At 33.0% G+C, this 13,025-nt stretch overlaps 1 protein-coding gene across 1 annotated transcript in view; it reads right to left on the reverse strand.

Moving 5' to 3' along the window:
* The window catches only part of Immp2l (inner mitochondrial membrane peptidase subunit 2), an 863,006-nt gene that overhangs the window by 566,420 nt on the left and 283,561 nt on the right, over window positions 1–13,025 (reverse strand). The window lies entirely within an intron of this gene.

Consider the following 13,025-nt stretch of genomic DNA (forward strand, 5'->3'; position numbering starts at 1 on the left):
TTGCCAGTTAGCAGCTATAAAACCTTGAGTAAGTTCCTTAAATTCTTTAAAATTTTTACAACTGTATAATAGGCACAAGAAAACTATCTTTCAAATTAATCTGAAAATGCATGTAATATACTTAGTATAACTGTAGTAATAATAGTTTTCTTTATGGGGGTAGAGAATTTACAGAATATCAAGATACCCATCAGCTAGTCTACAGAAGAAGAATCAGGTAAATGTCACAATGCTTACAGTAACAGTAACCTTCCAATGCCTCTGGAAATCATTAAAATGATTTATAAATCATAAAATGGTCTGACTAGACAATTATATATTGGGGCAGGGGAGTGAGGGAGAGAAATCAGCTGTCTCATGTGTAAATTTGGACTAATTCCAGGTCTATACCAACTGGAACTTCATTGACTGGTTCAAATTCATATTCTGATTAACATTAGCCTATGCCAAATTTATTAATCAAGCTACATCTATGAGTAAATACACTTATTTTCCCTGGAATCATCTCCCTGACTTATTTTCTTTACACAAATGTCATCTATAAAAGTTAGTACTCTCAGAACTCAAAAACCTGTAGTCAGTCTCTAAGGCACTAATTTCTATAAAGCCTAATTTATGCTAATTAAACATCATACCACTGCCCACTGTTAATTTTCACAAACATTGAGTATAATTTGAATCTCATGTTCTCATACATAATAACAAAAAAATTTGAAATGTGCAAGAATTATGAACACCTACTTGGCTGAATTCATCACATTGACCAAAATCTATAAAAACAAAAATAATACTCTTAAGGCAAAGGTTTTAAATTTAGGTCCACTTGTCTCTGATAGAAAATAGACAAATGCCTAACACAGAATATCAGCCTGATAAGACCACCTCTTTTACAATCTCTTTATCTCTGGTGATCCTTTATAAAATCCAGAAAACTTAATCTTCTCCCACATTTTTTCAACTGCTTATGCTTTACTGCCAAATCCCATTAATTTGGCAAGCAGATGAGAGCTATAGCCACTGGAAAAAATGGAGTGGGAAAAAAGAAGTGAAATCAACTGATTTTGTTTCAATAGTCTGTTAAATCTGCACAATGAATAAGCCTAACTGTTCTTACTAAATGTAATTAAGTGGTATTTTGTAACTTCTGCTATTAAAAAAAGGGATCTTGTATATAATAAAACACCTTTTGTCTTTAAAGAAGAGTGGTAGAATTAGTTATTAATGGTTACTAATAATTTGGGATTACCATCTTGTTTTCACAGTGATCAATGTTTTAAAATTGACAATAAATGGACTTCCCCCTTAGTACAATCAAATTTCAATTCAAATAAAGTTTTTGTAGTGACTGTTAAGGAAACAAAGTGCATCAATAATACAGAATGTTTCCTTAAGGATGCACTTTTCCTGCTATGTTTTCATTTCTCCTAGTCACAAATTAATGTTACACTAGGCTATAATTAACAGCCACTTGCCAATTTCACTTAACTAACTGAAACTCATCTTCTAGCAAGGATAATTTAATAACTTGACTTATTTAAGTTTCTGGTTTGATTCAGATACATAATCTAACCATGAATTGGAAAGCATATTACACATGGGGGTAAGATATTTTATTAGCATTACATCTGTTTTCAATATAGCCAGTTTTTAAAGAAAGGAGAGAAACTGCAATCAATTATTAGATACATATTCACACCTGTTGTCTGTCATGTTTCAAACCCCTTAGGTATGAGCTTTAGTCAAGGCAAATAAAATGAAGAAGGACCAGCTGAAAAATTGGATTTTGTTCTCAATTGGTAATTAAAAGGAAGAATCGTACCATGTGTTGTATACGTGACACTCCCATTATTTCATGTTGGGGATGGTTCCATTTTTTTTTTTTTAACAGATCTGTGATACCGTCAAGTCTATTATAAGGGATAGCTTTTATAGGGGAGGCTATTGACCCAATTTGCATTGGTAGTCTGTCCTATTACCTTGTTACATTTCTCCCTGAAGCATAATAGTCAAATGTTGGAAAAATTAAACAAAATTATTTTTATTCTAATCCCCATATTTAAGTCTCTGCCACATTGTCCTCCTCAAGTCAAGCCCTATATTTTAGAAAGACAAAGATGTTATGAATACAAAATGCTTTCAACATGCAAACCACAGAGATCTAAAACTACATGTGGTACAATAATTCTAAGTGATCATTCTGAACACAGGAAAATCCTACAGTATTGTGATCATACTATTCCTTAAAACACTTCACAGTAATTGATGTTTTTAGATCTGGACTGTACAAATACTAAATTTATATTTGCCTTTGATGTTTTTAGGTCTGGACTGTACAAATACTAAATTTATATTTGCCTTTTGTTTTCCAAAAACTATTTACAAAATATGCTTTTGAATGTTATAACAAGATTGTATCTGTCTTAAACATATACAAATACATTCCAAATCACTATAGGTGTGACTCATTTGCAGAAAATATAATATATATTAATTCAAAATTAAAAATAAACTTTGGCAAAAAAATCAATTTAAAAAAATTTACTACTCTTTCATATTATGAGTTGAATATAAAATATTATTTTCTTTGTAAAAAACTTAAATTCTACCCATGACAACAAGTAACAGGTAAAGATGAAGATGCATAAGTTTTGAAACTTGTTTTAGTCAGCTATTTTGCTGCTGTGACTATAAGACCTGAACAGAATAATTGTAGAGGAGGAAAAGTCTCTTTGAGGGCTCACAGTTTCAGAAGTCCATAGAAGGCTGGCTCCATTCCTCAGGGCTCGAGGTGAAGCAGAACATTATGGCTGAAGAATGGGCAGAGAAAGGTGGCTCACATGATGATCAGAAAGCCGAGAGACAGACTCCACTTGCCAGATAAAAAATATATACCCCAAAGCCACACCCCAATTCCCACCTCCTCCAGCCACACGTTACCACTTCAGTTACCACTCAGTTAATCCCTGTTAGGGGATTATTTCACTGATTGGTTAAGACTCTTATAATTCAACCACTTCTCCTCTGAATCTTCTTGAATTATCTTACATGTCAGTTTTGGGGGACAACTCACATACAAACCATAACATTCCACCCCTGGCCCCCAAAAGTTCACAACCATCTCACAATGAAAAATATATTTTGTCCATTTCCAAAAGTCCTCATAGTCTCAAGAGTTCCAAGATTGCTCAAAATTTAAGTCCAAAGTCTCTCTGAGGCTCAAGGCAATCTCACATTGAGAGCTCCTGTAAAATTAAAAGCAACTTACAAGTATACAATATATAAAGGTACAAGTAAATATTTCCATTCACAAAGATAGGGGTATAGAAAAAAGGATGGGTTCAAAGCACAACCAAAATCAAGCTGGGCAAACAAATCCTGTAGTTCTCTATTTGGCATCTGGAGCACATGGCATAATATCCTCTCCAAAGGGCTTGTGTAGAACTAGATAGAAAACCAATGCATATTCAGGTTCTACAACTTAGCTATATGATTTTGAGGTCATTCAACAATTCTATGTATTAACATATCTAAGCTGTAACAATGGATATAGTATTTACCTCAAATTAAAGGTAAAAAGTATCAAAAGTAAAAGAAAGCTTAAAAACTTAAACTAACCTATTTGACAAAGACAAACTTGTGCTTCAAATGATCTTTATCATTTATCAATATAGTATAAATGACCACAAAAATAATTTTAATCAAGGAAACAAAATGCTACTTGTTATGAATTTTTAACTTAAGTTCTATAGGTTGAGCCAAATGTATGTTATGCTTTAATTATTATTTTAATACTATAAGTATCAAGTATAATTTTATACTTATACAGTTGAATGCAGCCGGGTGCAGGGGCAAGTGCCTGTAATCCCAGAGGCTCCAGAGGCTGATACAGGAGGATCAAGAGTTCCAAGCTAGCCTCAGCAAAAATGAGGTGCTAAGCAACTCAGTAAGTCCCTGTCTCTAAATAAAAAAAAAAAAAAAAAAAAAAAAATAGGCTGGAGATGTGGCTCAGTGGTTGAGTGCCCCTTAGTTCAATCCCCAGTACCCAAATAAATAAATAAATAAATAAAAGTTGAATGCTTTTCCAGTCAAGGAAGAAAATACCATATTTTTGAATGTCTTCAGATTTATGGAACTGATTAATGTGAAACAAAATGAAGTAAATTCACTTTAGTGAATAAAACAAAAATTTCACTGTAAATGAAAAGAGGTATTTGCAGGTATTGATAAGGTAGTTGCAGCCTCTAGAAAAACATGTTGTTAAATTTTAAGATGTACTAACATTATATGTGAAAAATATGATTCTCCTGACCCAACCATGGAAAATGCTCTACATCTATGAAATAGATTTTCTTTCCAGATCATGCAGAATATTTATTGAGAAGGCTGTGTATCATAGAGCTGATTTTTTTAAACGGAGAATAAAATGAAAACAATAGTTCAGAAAATAGAATATGAGTTTCCCTTACTATAAACTTTTGCTGAATATGCTTTAGGGAAATAGAGACAGCAACAATAGAGCAGAACAAGGACAGGTGTGTGTTCTCAGTGATCAATCAGTTCTGCAATAAATCAGTCCCTTTTAGACGAAGATTTTAAGGCACAGCTGAAGTGTATCAGCTGGGAGAGAGAATCCAATCTCTTCCAAGTTTATTTATGACAAAGCACTCTTAACTGAAGTCCAATTTGTTTGTGGAATTGCAGTCATACTGATTCAACTAAACAATAAATGAATCTGCCTTTCATAGTTCCAACTTTAGAGCATAAAAGAAAACAAAAGGGACTTCATCATAACAATACTTCACAATCCAGGGATGCAGTGAAAGGAACAGTGGGAAGGCAGATTTTGGAGTGGTAAAAAAAAAAACCCATGGGCTACAAAACACAATTCATTAACCAGAACCACCCGTGTAGTTTTTGCATCAGCGGTATTTCTCCTAGTGAGCCATTTATATCACACAATGAGCCTGCTGGGAGCTTTTTTTTACAATCCCTATTCATTCTTCAGACCTCATGTAGAAAATTCTGGACATACTTAGATGACCACTCTAAATGTTCCTCAAACTCAAATCAAAGCCTATGGCACAACTAGATTATGATACTGACCAACAGAGAAAATGTTGAGAGACTAAAAGCAGAAGCATGTTGTAATGTCCAGAAAGGAAAGTGAAACCTATAAATATTCCTCCACTAATTAAGTTTTTTGAACTTCAGCATACAATTATTTTTCATAATGATTACATTATTTAGAAATAATCTATTGCCTAGTATTAGATGACTAGTACTTCTTAATTTGCTACATGTACTAAAGTATATCTTATTGGGAGCAAACAGGAAAACTTAACATTTCTGTCACATACTAAATTTCTCTTTGTGCACTTTTCTTGTGACCCAATTACGTGAAGGTGAAAATACTCTTATGAAAAAAAATGATTTATTCTTTTTTTTACCTTAAAAAGTGACCCTCTTCAGAAGAAACAACAGGAATTTTTTTACAAATATGGCATAATGTTGCCTTTTTCATTGGTCATTTGATCATTCAAGAAACATTTTTTATTCTGAAAACAAATTATTCATTTATAAGATATTGATTTATGAAATATTTATTATGCTGAAAGTGTTCTATATCATCAGCAATTTTTCATCTAAATATTCTTTTAGAATTAAGAGTTGTGAGAGAACTGAATCACTCTGGCAGGAAGGCACACTGTACTGGTAAATTCCCACAGTGTTAAAGGTGATATTTTTACAGGGATTAGTAATATCCCAACAATAGCTCTTATAGTTCTTCTTATATTGGGCCTAAATCACATGACAATAGAGTTACTGCTTTAGAAAATAAAAATAATCAATTCTATATTCCTATTTCTTATTGTTCTTAACTAAATATTTACAAACTGATTCTAAGAAATCTTTGGGGAAAATAGTCATATTTTTATTGATCTTTTTTTTTTTTTTTCAGGAGTGTACTGGAGATTGAACCCACTGAGTTACATCCCCAGATTTGTTTTGTTTTGTTTTGTTTATTTCTCACTAAATTGCTTAGGGCCTCCCTAAGTTGCTGAGGTTGGCTGACCCTCCTGCTACAGCCTCCAGGGTGGCTAGGAATACAGGCACACACCCACTGTGCCCAGCTCTACTGAATTTCTTTCTTACACCTAAAAATGTAACAATGCTCTGTAGCTCCTTCTTAATTAATTTTATGCCTTAATATGAGAACCTGTCTGAAAACCAATATAGTAAACTGTCCTCTAACAAAACATTCTCTTATCTGTTAAAACTATAATGTACACAGAAAAGAGAAATACAATTTGCTTTAAATAAGTGAGAAGAGAACATTTCTGAAACTATTATCAATCACCATTTCTTAAAATAGATAATGGAGGATTATGAAGACGAACATCTTTTCTATTCAAAACCCACATGAAAGATTCTTTCCCTTGGGTGTGGGTTCAAATAAAGCATATGGTACATATGAAAGGAAGACATAGGCAACCAACAAGTGGGAACAAATTCAAGGTGTGTGTGTGTGTGGTGTGTATGTGTACACACACCCATACAAATGTTTATGTGTCTGTTCTGGTTATTTATTAGAAATATATCAATGGAAAAAGTTTTAAATGAGTGTATAAACTCAGACCTAGCAAATATAGAATAAGTTATTATGGCAAATAAATAAGTACCCTAACTAACATCATAAGTATACTTAAAATAGCTGTCATATGATTTCAAAAGAGAAAGTACAGTGGATATAATCACTGGAAAAAAGAAAAGAAACCAGTAATTTTTTGAAATGGAAGACAGGGGAGGAAAGAATAGAAATCCCTAATGAGCATGATTCAAATGTTACATTAGGCTTGAAGCCAACTCTAAATTGGGGTTTTTGAGTGTGTAAATTAAAATTCTATTTTTGAGAACCTATTAGGAGTTTATTTGTGATTAGTAACACTGACACAAAATATGGACAATTATTCAGAGATTTTTTTGATATTATTTCAGATGCATGAACTTATTTTTTAAGACTCAAACATTAGAATATGGAGTTTCTATCAAGTTTTACTGGTCACTACATTTAAAAAATCATTATGTTACAAGATTTACTATGTCAATATTCATAAACTAATATTTAGTTAATGTCTATGTGAAATGATCTCTTTAAAATTAAAAATAATATAATGTGATCTATAAAACTTTCAGATTTTACTAACATTGCCTGGTCTTCCTATTATTTCTATAAATGTTCCAATTTCTATCACAAATAGAAAATGTGGTAAGAAAAAAGAATATGGGAGGGAAAGGGGGAGGGGAGTACAGGAAGCACCAGGGACTGAAATGGAGCAAATTGAATTCTATGTATGTATGTCAAAATGAACACAACTATTGTGTATAACTAGAATGCACTAATAAAAGTATGATTATCTAACTCTGAAGATTGCAAATGCATTCAAAACTGATCTTCACAAGACATAGATTCTAGGCATCAATTTGCCTCTTATTAGAGCCAGGAATCCTACCCCACACACTACCAAAATATCTTCATTGAAAGACTTCTTTGTTATAAAGGCTTTAAGAACTCTGCTTTAGTAGTTTAGATGGTTTTTTTAAAAAGTGGATATTAATTATTAATTAATTATTTAGTATTGTCAAAAATTAATTATCATTTATGCAGACATTTATTTTTTATCTCTTGCTTTGCTCATCTCAAAGTAATGGTCCCAAGCACTCTGGAATTATCATAAAATCTTTGAATATATGCAAATTTACAAAGGAGAATATTTATAAAAATGGGCCATAACAAATGTGGAACTTTTTGTTTGCACTTATCAATCTCTCATCTGGTAAACAGAAATGAACACAGGAATGCTATTTCATGGATGAAAAACTCTTCTGAAATAGAATATTTCACAACTTAATCCTGTACTCAAAATATTATTTTAAACCTTAGACTGTCATAGTACCTAATACCTAGTTTACTGGATAAATGATGAACCCAATACATCAACATTATATAGGCAAAAACAAAAATTCAAGTAACATAAGGTTATTATCTAGTATATAGATTACTTTTAGACAAAATCTTTAGCTCTTTATCACTGATACTTTTTATATTGCCAACATACATATAACTATCAAACATAATTCAAGTAACATAATACAGAATTTTTAAAAATCATCCATTGTTCCATACCCAGATATAACCACTTTACATTTAATCAGTATTCCACAATATACCAAGTAGTTATGAACTGATACAACTGCCAATTACCTAGTAATCCTACCACCAAGCCAACCCAACTATTATAACCACAAACACCAGTACATTTTTAAAAATATTTCTTACCAGAGCATTCAAAATGGAAACCAATTGTGAGAGACTAATTTTTCTTCTAAAAAGGACTAAGGTGGGGCTGGGTTGTGGCTCAATGGTAGAGCACTTGTCTAGCACATGTGGAACCCTGGGTTCGATCCTTAGTACCACATTAAAAAAAAATGAATAAACAAATAAAGGTATTGTGTCCATTTACAACTAAAAAAATATTTTTAAAAAAAGGACTAAGGTAGGATAAAAAATTAAAAATAGGTAGAAAGGGGACATAAAGAAAGAACAAGAAAATAAAATTTTAACCTGAGCATCTATAGATATTTCTAGGCCTGTCACTCCTTAAACCAGTGTCTTTCCCAAAAGACTCACTCATTCTGGGATATCTGTAAACCTACCTGATGCACTGCTAATTAGCACACCAATAAATAGATTAGATTAAAAAAAAGATGTTAAGAAAATATAATGGAGACCACATCAAACTAAAGATCCTAAGAATGACCAGTACCATAAATCATTTTATAATCACCAGCCTGATGTCATCCTTAATATCTTCCCATACCCAAACCTCACCAAGTTTCCTTTAAAACAGGAGCCAGGAACCACCAAAATGCTTCTCTCACTCTTAAGACGGTGTTTCTAAATAAATATGTGTCTATACTGACACATGTTAAAATTCTTTTTCATCAGTAGAACAATGACCCCAATTGTCCTAAATCAAGTTCCAATGTCTCTCTGGGAACTTGGAACACTCTTCTGGAAATATCTCTTCTCCCATGACAGGATTACAAATATCACTGATAAGAAAACCAGTGAAACACAACCACAACTTGAATGTCATCTTCAATATGAAGCTAGAATGCATTCTGAAATATATTATAAGCACAATATTGACAAACAATTCTGAACATAGAATTTGAAAATGTCAGAGAATAAAACTAAAGAATGGTGGGAGAGGCAAAGAGAGAAAGAAGGGTAATGACCTTACACTTTACAAAGAATTTCTGCACTTAAAATGATTCATGATAGGGTAAACATATAAAAATAACAATAATAATATTATATAAAAGTTTTCATAATTATAGGCTATAATAAATATTATCATTAATTATGTCATTCTATTATTTCATTATTATTATATGTAATCAACACTTATATGTGATTTTACTCCCATAAACCATGTGAGTTATAGACCATGTACATTGGCTTATAACTAAGGAAAACAAGGCTCAAGAAGTTAAAGTGATCTTCTAGGATCCAAAAGATATATGAGCCAGAGATAGATGAGGAAAGACTTGACCTGAAGTCTATTCATTTCAAATGCCATGCTTTGGTTAACACAAACATTTTTAGAATGTTCAGAGCAAAGAATCCTTTAAAAATTATTGCCTAAACCAAAAGATTTGACTAAATATTAGAGTTAATAAAAAGGATATCCATCTACACACTGCTTCTAACTGTTGAGAGCCACAGCCGAAGGGGCCCCAGCAAACTTCCAGTTGCCAGCTGATGATTGGCTCACAGCAGCCCCAGCAACTTCTAGGTGCCAACTGATTGGCTCCTCTGCGGTGATGCTCATTGGGCTGTTTCCCCACCCTTTCAGACCACGGAGCTGCTCGTTAGGGGACATTTTTGGCTCCGCCCACACGACCCAGCCAATTGGCCTCAAGAGCAGGAGGAGTGGGGGAGGTTGAGAGGCTTGTGGGAAGCCCGTGGTGGCAGTTGGGCTCTGAAGGTTTTTCCTGAGGAGCTGTGTGCTGTGGTGTGTGGTTCTGAAAATTGCTGCGCCCCTCCCCTGACTCAGGCAATGGCAAGGCCCTACTGAGGTGGATAGCGCAAGGCGTCCATCCTCTGGAGGAGCGCAGTATGTTTCTGGGAATGGGCTGATTTGTTTTTGTATTCCTTTAATAAGTATAGTTGTGACTTCTCATATGACCAATAAGTATGAAGGAAAAAATTTTCCCAATTAATGCAACTACTTCCAAAGAATAGATCTGTCTGCTCTAAATGCAATGATTCAGCTGTGGAGTGTAAATTGTTAATGTCTAATGAAAAACTCCCTGTATTCCTGTCAAGGAAGTTTTTTTTTTTTTTTTTTTTTTTTAAAGAGAGAGTGAAGAGAGAGAGAGAGAGAGAGAGAGAGAATATTTTATATATTTTTTTAAATATTTTTTTAGTTCTCGGCGGACACAACATCTTTGTTTGTATGTGGTGCTGAGGATCGAACCCGGGCCGCGCGCATGCCAGGCGAGCACGCCACCGCTTGAGCCACATCCCCAGCCCCTCAAGGAAGTTTTTGAGAAATTAAATTAAAATCCAGAGAAGAAAAATTAATGTTAAGAAGACAGATTAGTGCTTAGTACTGGGCAACTTGTTCTTGTTCCTGTGCACAATGGTTTGTGCTCTTACTCTTGTTTGATTAAAATTAATGACAAGTCAACCACTTGCCGTAACCATGGCACCAGTTCCAGTCAGTAAGTCAAGAAAGAATAGTCAAGGTATAGGCCAATAGTTTGGGACATTTGTAACTATTATTAAAAGTTAACTAAGCAGAAACAGCTCAAAGCAAAACGCGAACTGAAAGTACAAATGTTTGCTTATGCATAAGCCAAGATACATTCTTCTATTCTAATTGTAGCTAGGTAATATTTTGTTTCTTTGAATAATGATTCCTGTTTTGTAACCACAAAGTACTGTGAGCCTGCCAAAAGAGAAAAGTATATATGATCAACTTCACAAGTAAAGATTGGGATCAACACCTGCACTTTGGTGTCTGTGTTGTTTCTCCACCCCTCTTTCGCCGACTCCTCACCATCCGTTCATCTCCTGAGACCCCCTGTTGGAGCTGGTCTCCGACAGAAAATAAAGTTTGTTTCTTTTGACAAGTGGCTCCTGAATTGTGCCCAGCCAGACTGCGGCATCTAACCACATAATAACTCCCACATACTAGCTTACTCTATATTTCAATGTTCAAAGCCACAATTTGCAAGGAATATTTTTGGAAACAATAAATGCTTTTGTTTTGTTTTCACTATTTCACAGATATTCAATGAGCAGCAATGTTCTAAAACCTCATCGTTTAAAATAATAAACCATGAAAATTTATCTCTCCCAAAATGAAAGTGAAGCACAGAGATTTCTACCACACATTGCATGTTGTTTCTTTGGAAAGTGAGATTGTTTTTATTTAGAACAAAACACTTAGTCACTTCATTTAGATAATATTCTAGCAAACTCATTAAAAAACTATCTGTTCTTCTTCATTTTAAAGTACTATGCTAATTATGTATACACAACATTTATTTACCAGAGTTACATTTACAAAATAACACATGTAAATGTGGAACTTTATTTTACTTTTGAAACCAAAAGATTTTGGTTTCAAAGATTTTTTTTTAAGATTTTTTTTAAGATTCCACACCTGATGCACATATGAATTACTATTTTTGAATTTTTAATTTTGAAAATATTTAAATCTAATATTCAATATTTTCCATGAATACCACACTTTCATAATGTACAAAATTCAGATGCGAAAAAAAAGAAATAGAGAAACATTCCTAACACTATAGTAGTTAGAAGTGTGACTTTAGGGATGCATTTTGGTTTCACTATGTAAGATGTTTTATATATATATATATATATATATATATATATATATATATATATATATATATTATATTTTTCTAATTTGGTTTGGATACCAACTTCAAATAAATAGAATATGTCAAGGAAACATTTCATTGAAAGAGGATTAAGACCGTGAATTATACTCCACTTTACAAATCAGTAATCTCATTTTAAAAAGATATTTAAAGCTTCTCATTCTCACCACAGATGTTCACTATGTGTCCATTGTTCATAGAGGACCATGCTGCCCAGAGTGAAAACTAATTTAAAATAGAAAACAGGAGTTTTTTCCATACCACAGGTTAATCATAAAATGGCATATCCTTACAGGGATTTAAGGTGGCTCCTCCTTCAATAATTTAGCTCTCTGTCCTGAACTGCCACATTAAATTATCACGTGAATTCACTCCCCTGAGAAAGAAGTTTTCAAAATATTTCAGCTGTGAAGATAATGCACTGACTCTAAAATACAGAAAACACAATGGCAAGCAGCAGTTTCAGATACTTGACTAAAAAGTATCTGGGTATATGATCAACTTGAGTGATATTCTAAGATGGGGGATAGGACTGCATTAATTTTGTAGGTAAGCATCTTAAACAACTTTAAAATTTTAAAAAATAGACTTAACATGATTATATCCTAATACCAGAGGAAAATGTTTTTCATTCAAGTTTTAGACTATGTCCTTAATACAACCCAACCAGAAGCAAACAAAAAGCATTTCAAATTCTATAAGGGAAAAATCCAACAAAGAATGTGGTTGGCAGTGCTTCACATACAACTCATAGTAAATCATACTGGAAGCTGTCAAACCCAAAAGGCTATCTTACTAAAAAGAACAATATGAAAATGTCCATATTATATATTAACAGGAATGGCTATTCAGTTATTTTGTTTTAAGTGAAAATTAGCCCATTGTTCTATAGGACAGATTGATTCAGGTCACCTGTTACTAAATTAAACATTTTCTGCTTTCACTGCATTTCATTAAACATGCTACTGCAAGTTTAAATAACTCAGTGCTTTCATTTGAACAGTCACCCATTTTGTTATTGTTTACAGGAACCTCATTTGGCA

Source organism: Callospermophilus lateralis, chromosome 1, assembly GCF_048772815.1.
Source record: "Callospermophilus lateralis isolate mCalLat2 chromosome 1, mCalLat2.hap1, whole genome shotgun sequence".
Taxonomy (NCBI): Eukaryota; Metazoa; Chordata; class Mammalia; order Rodentia; family Sciuridae; genus Callospermophilus; species Callospermophilus lateralis.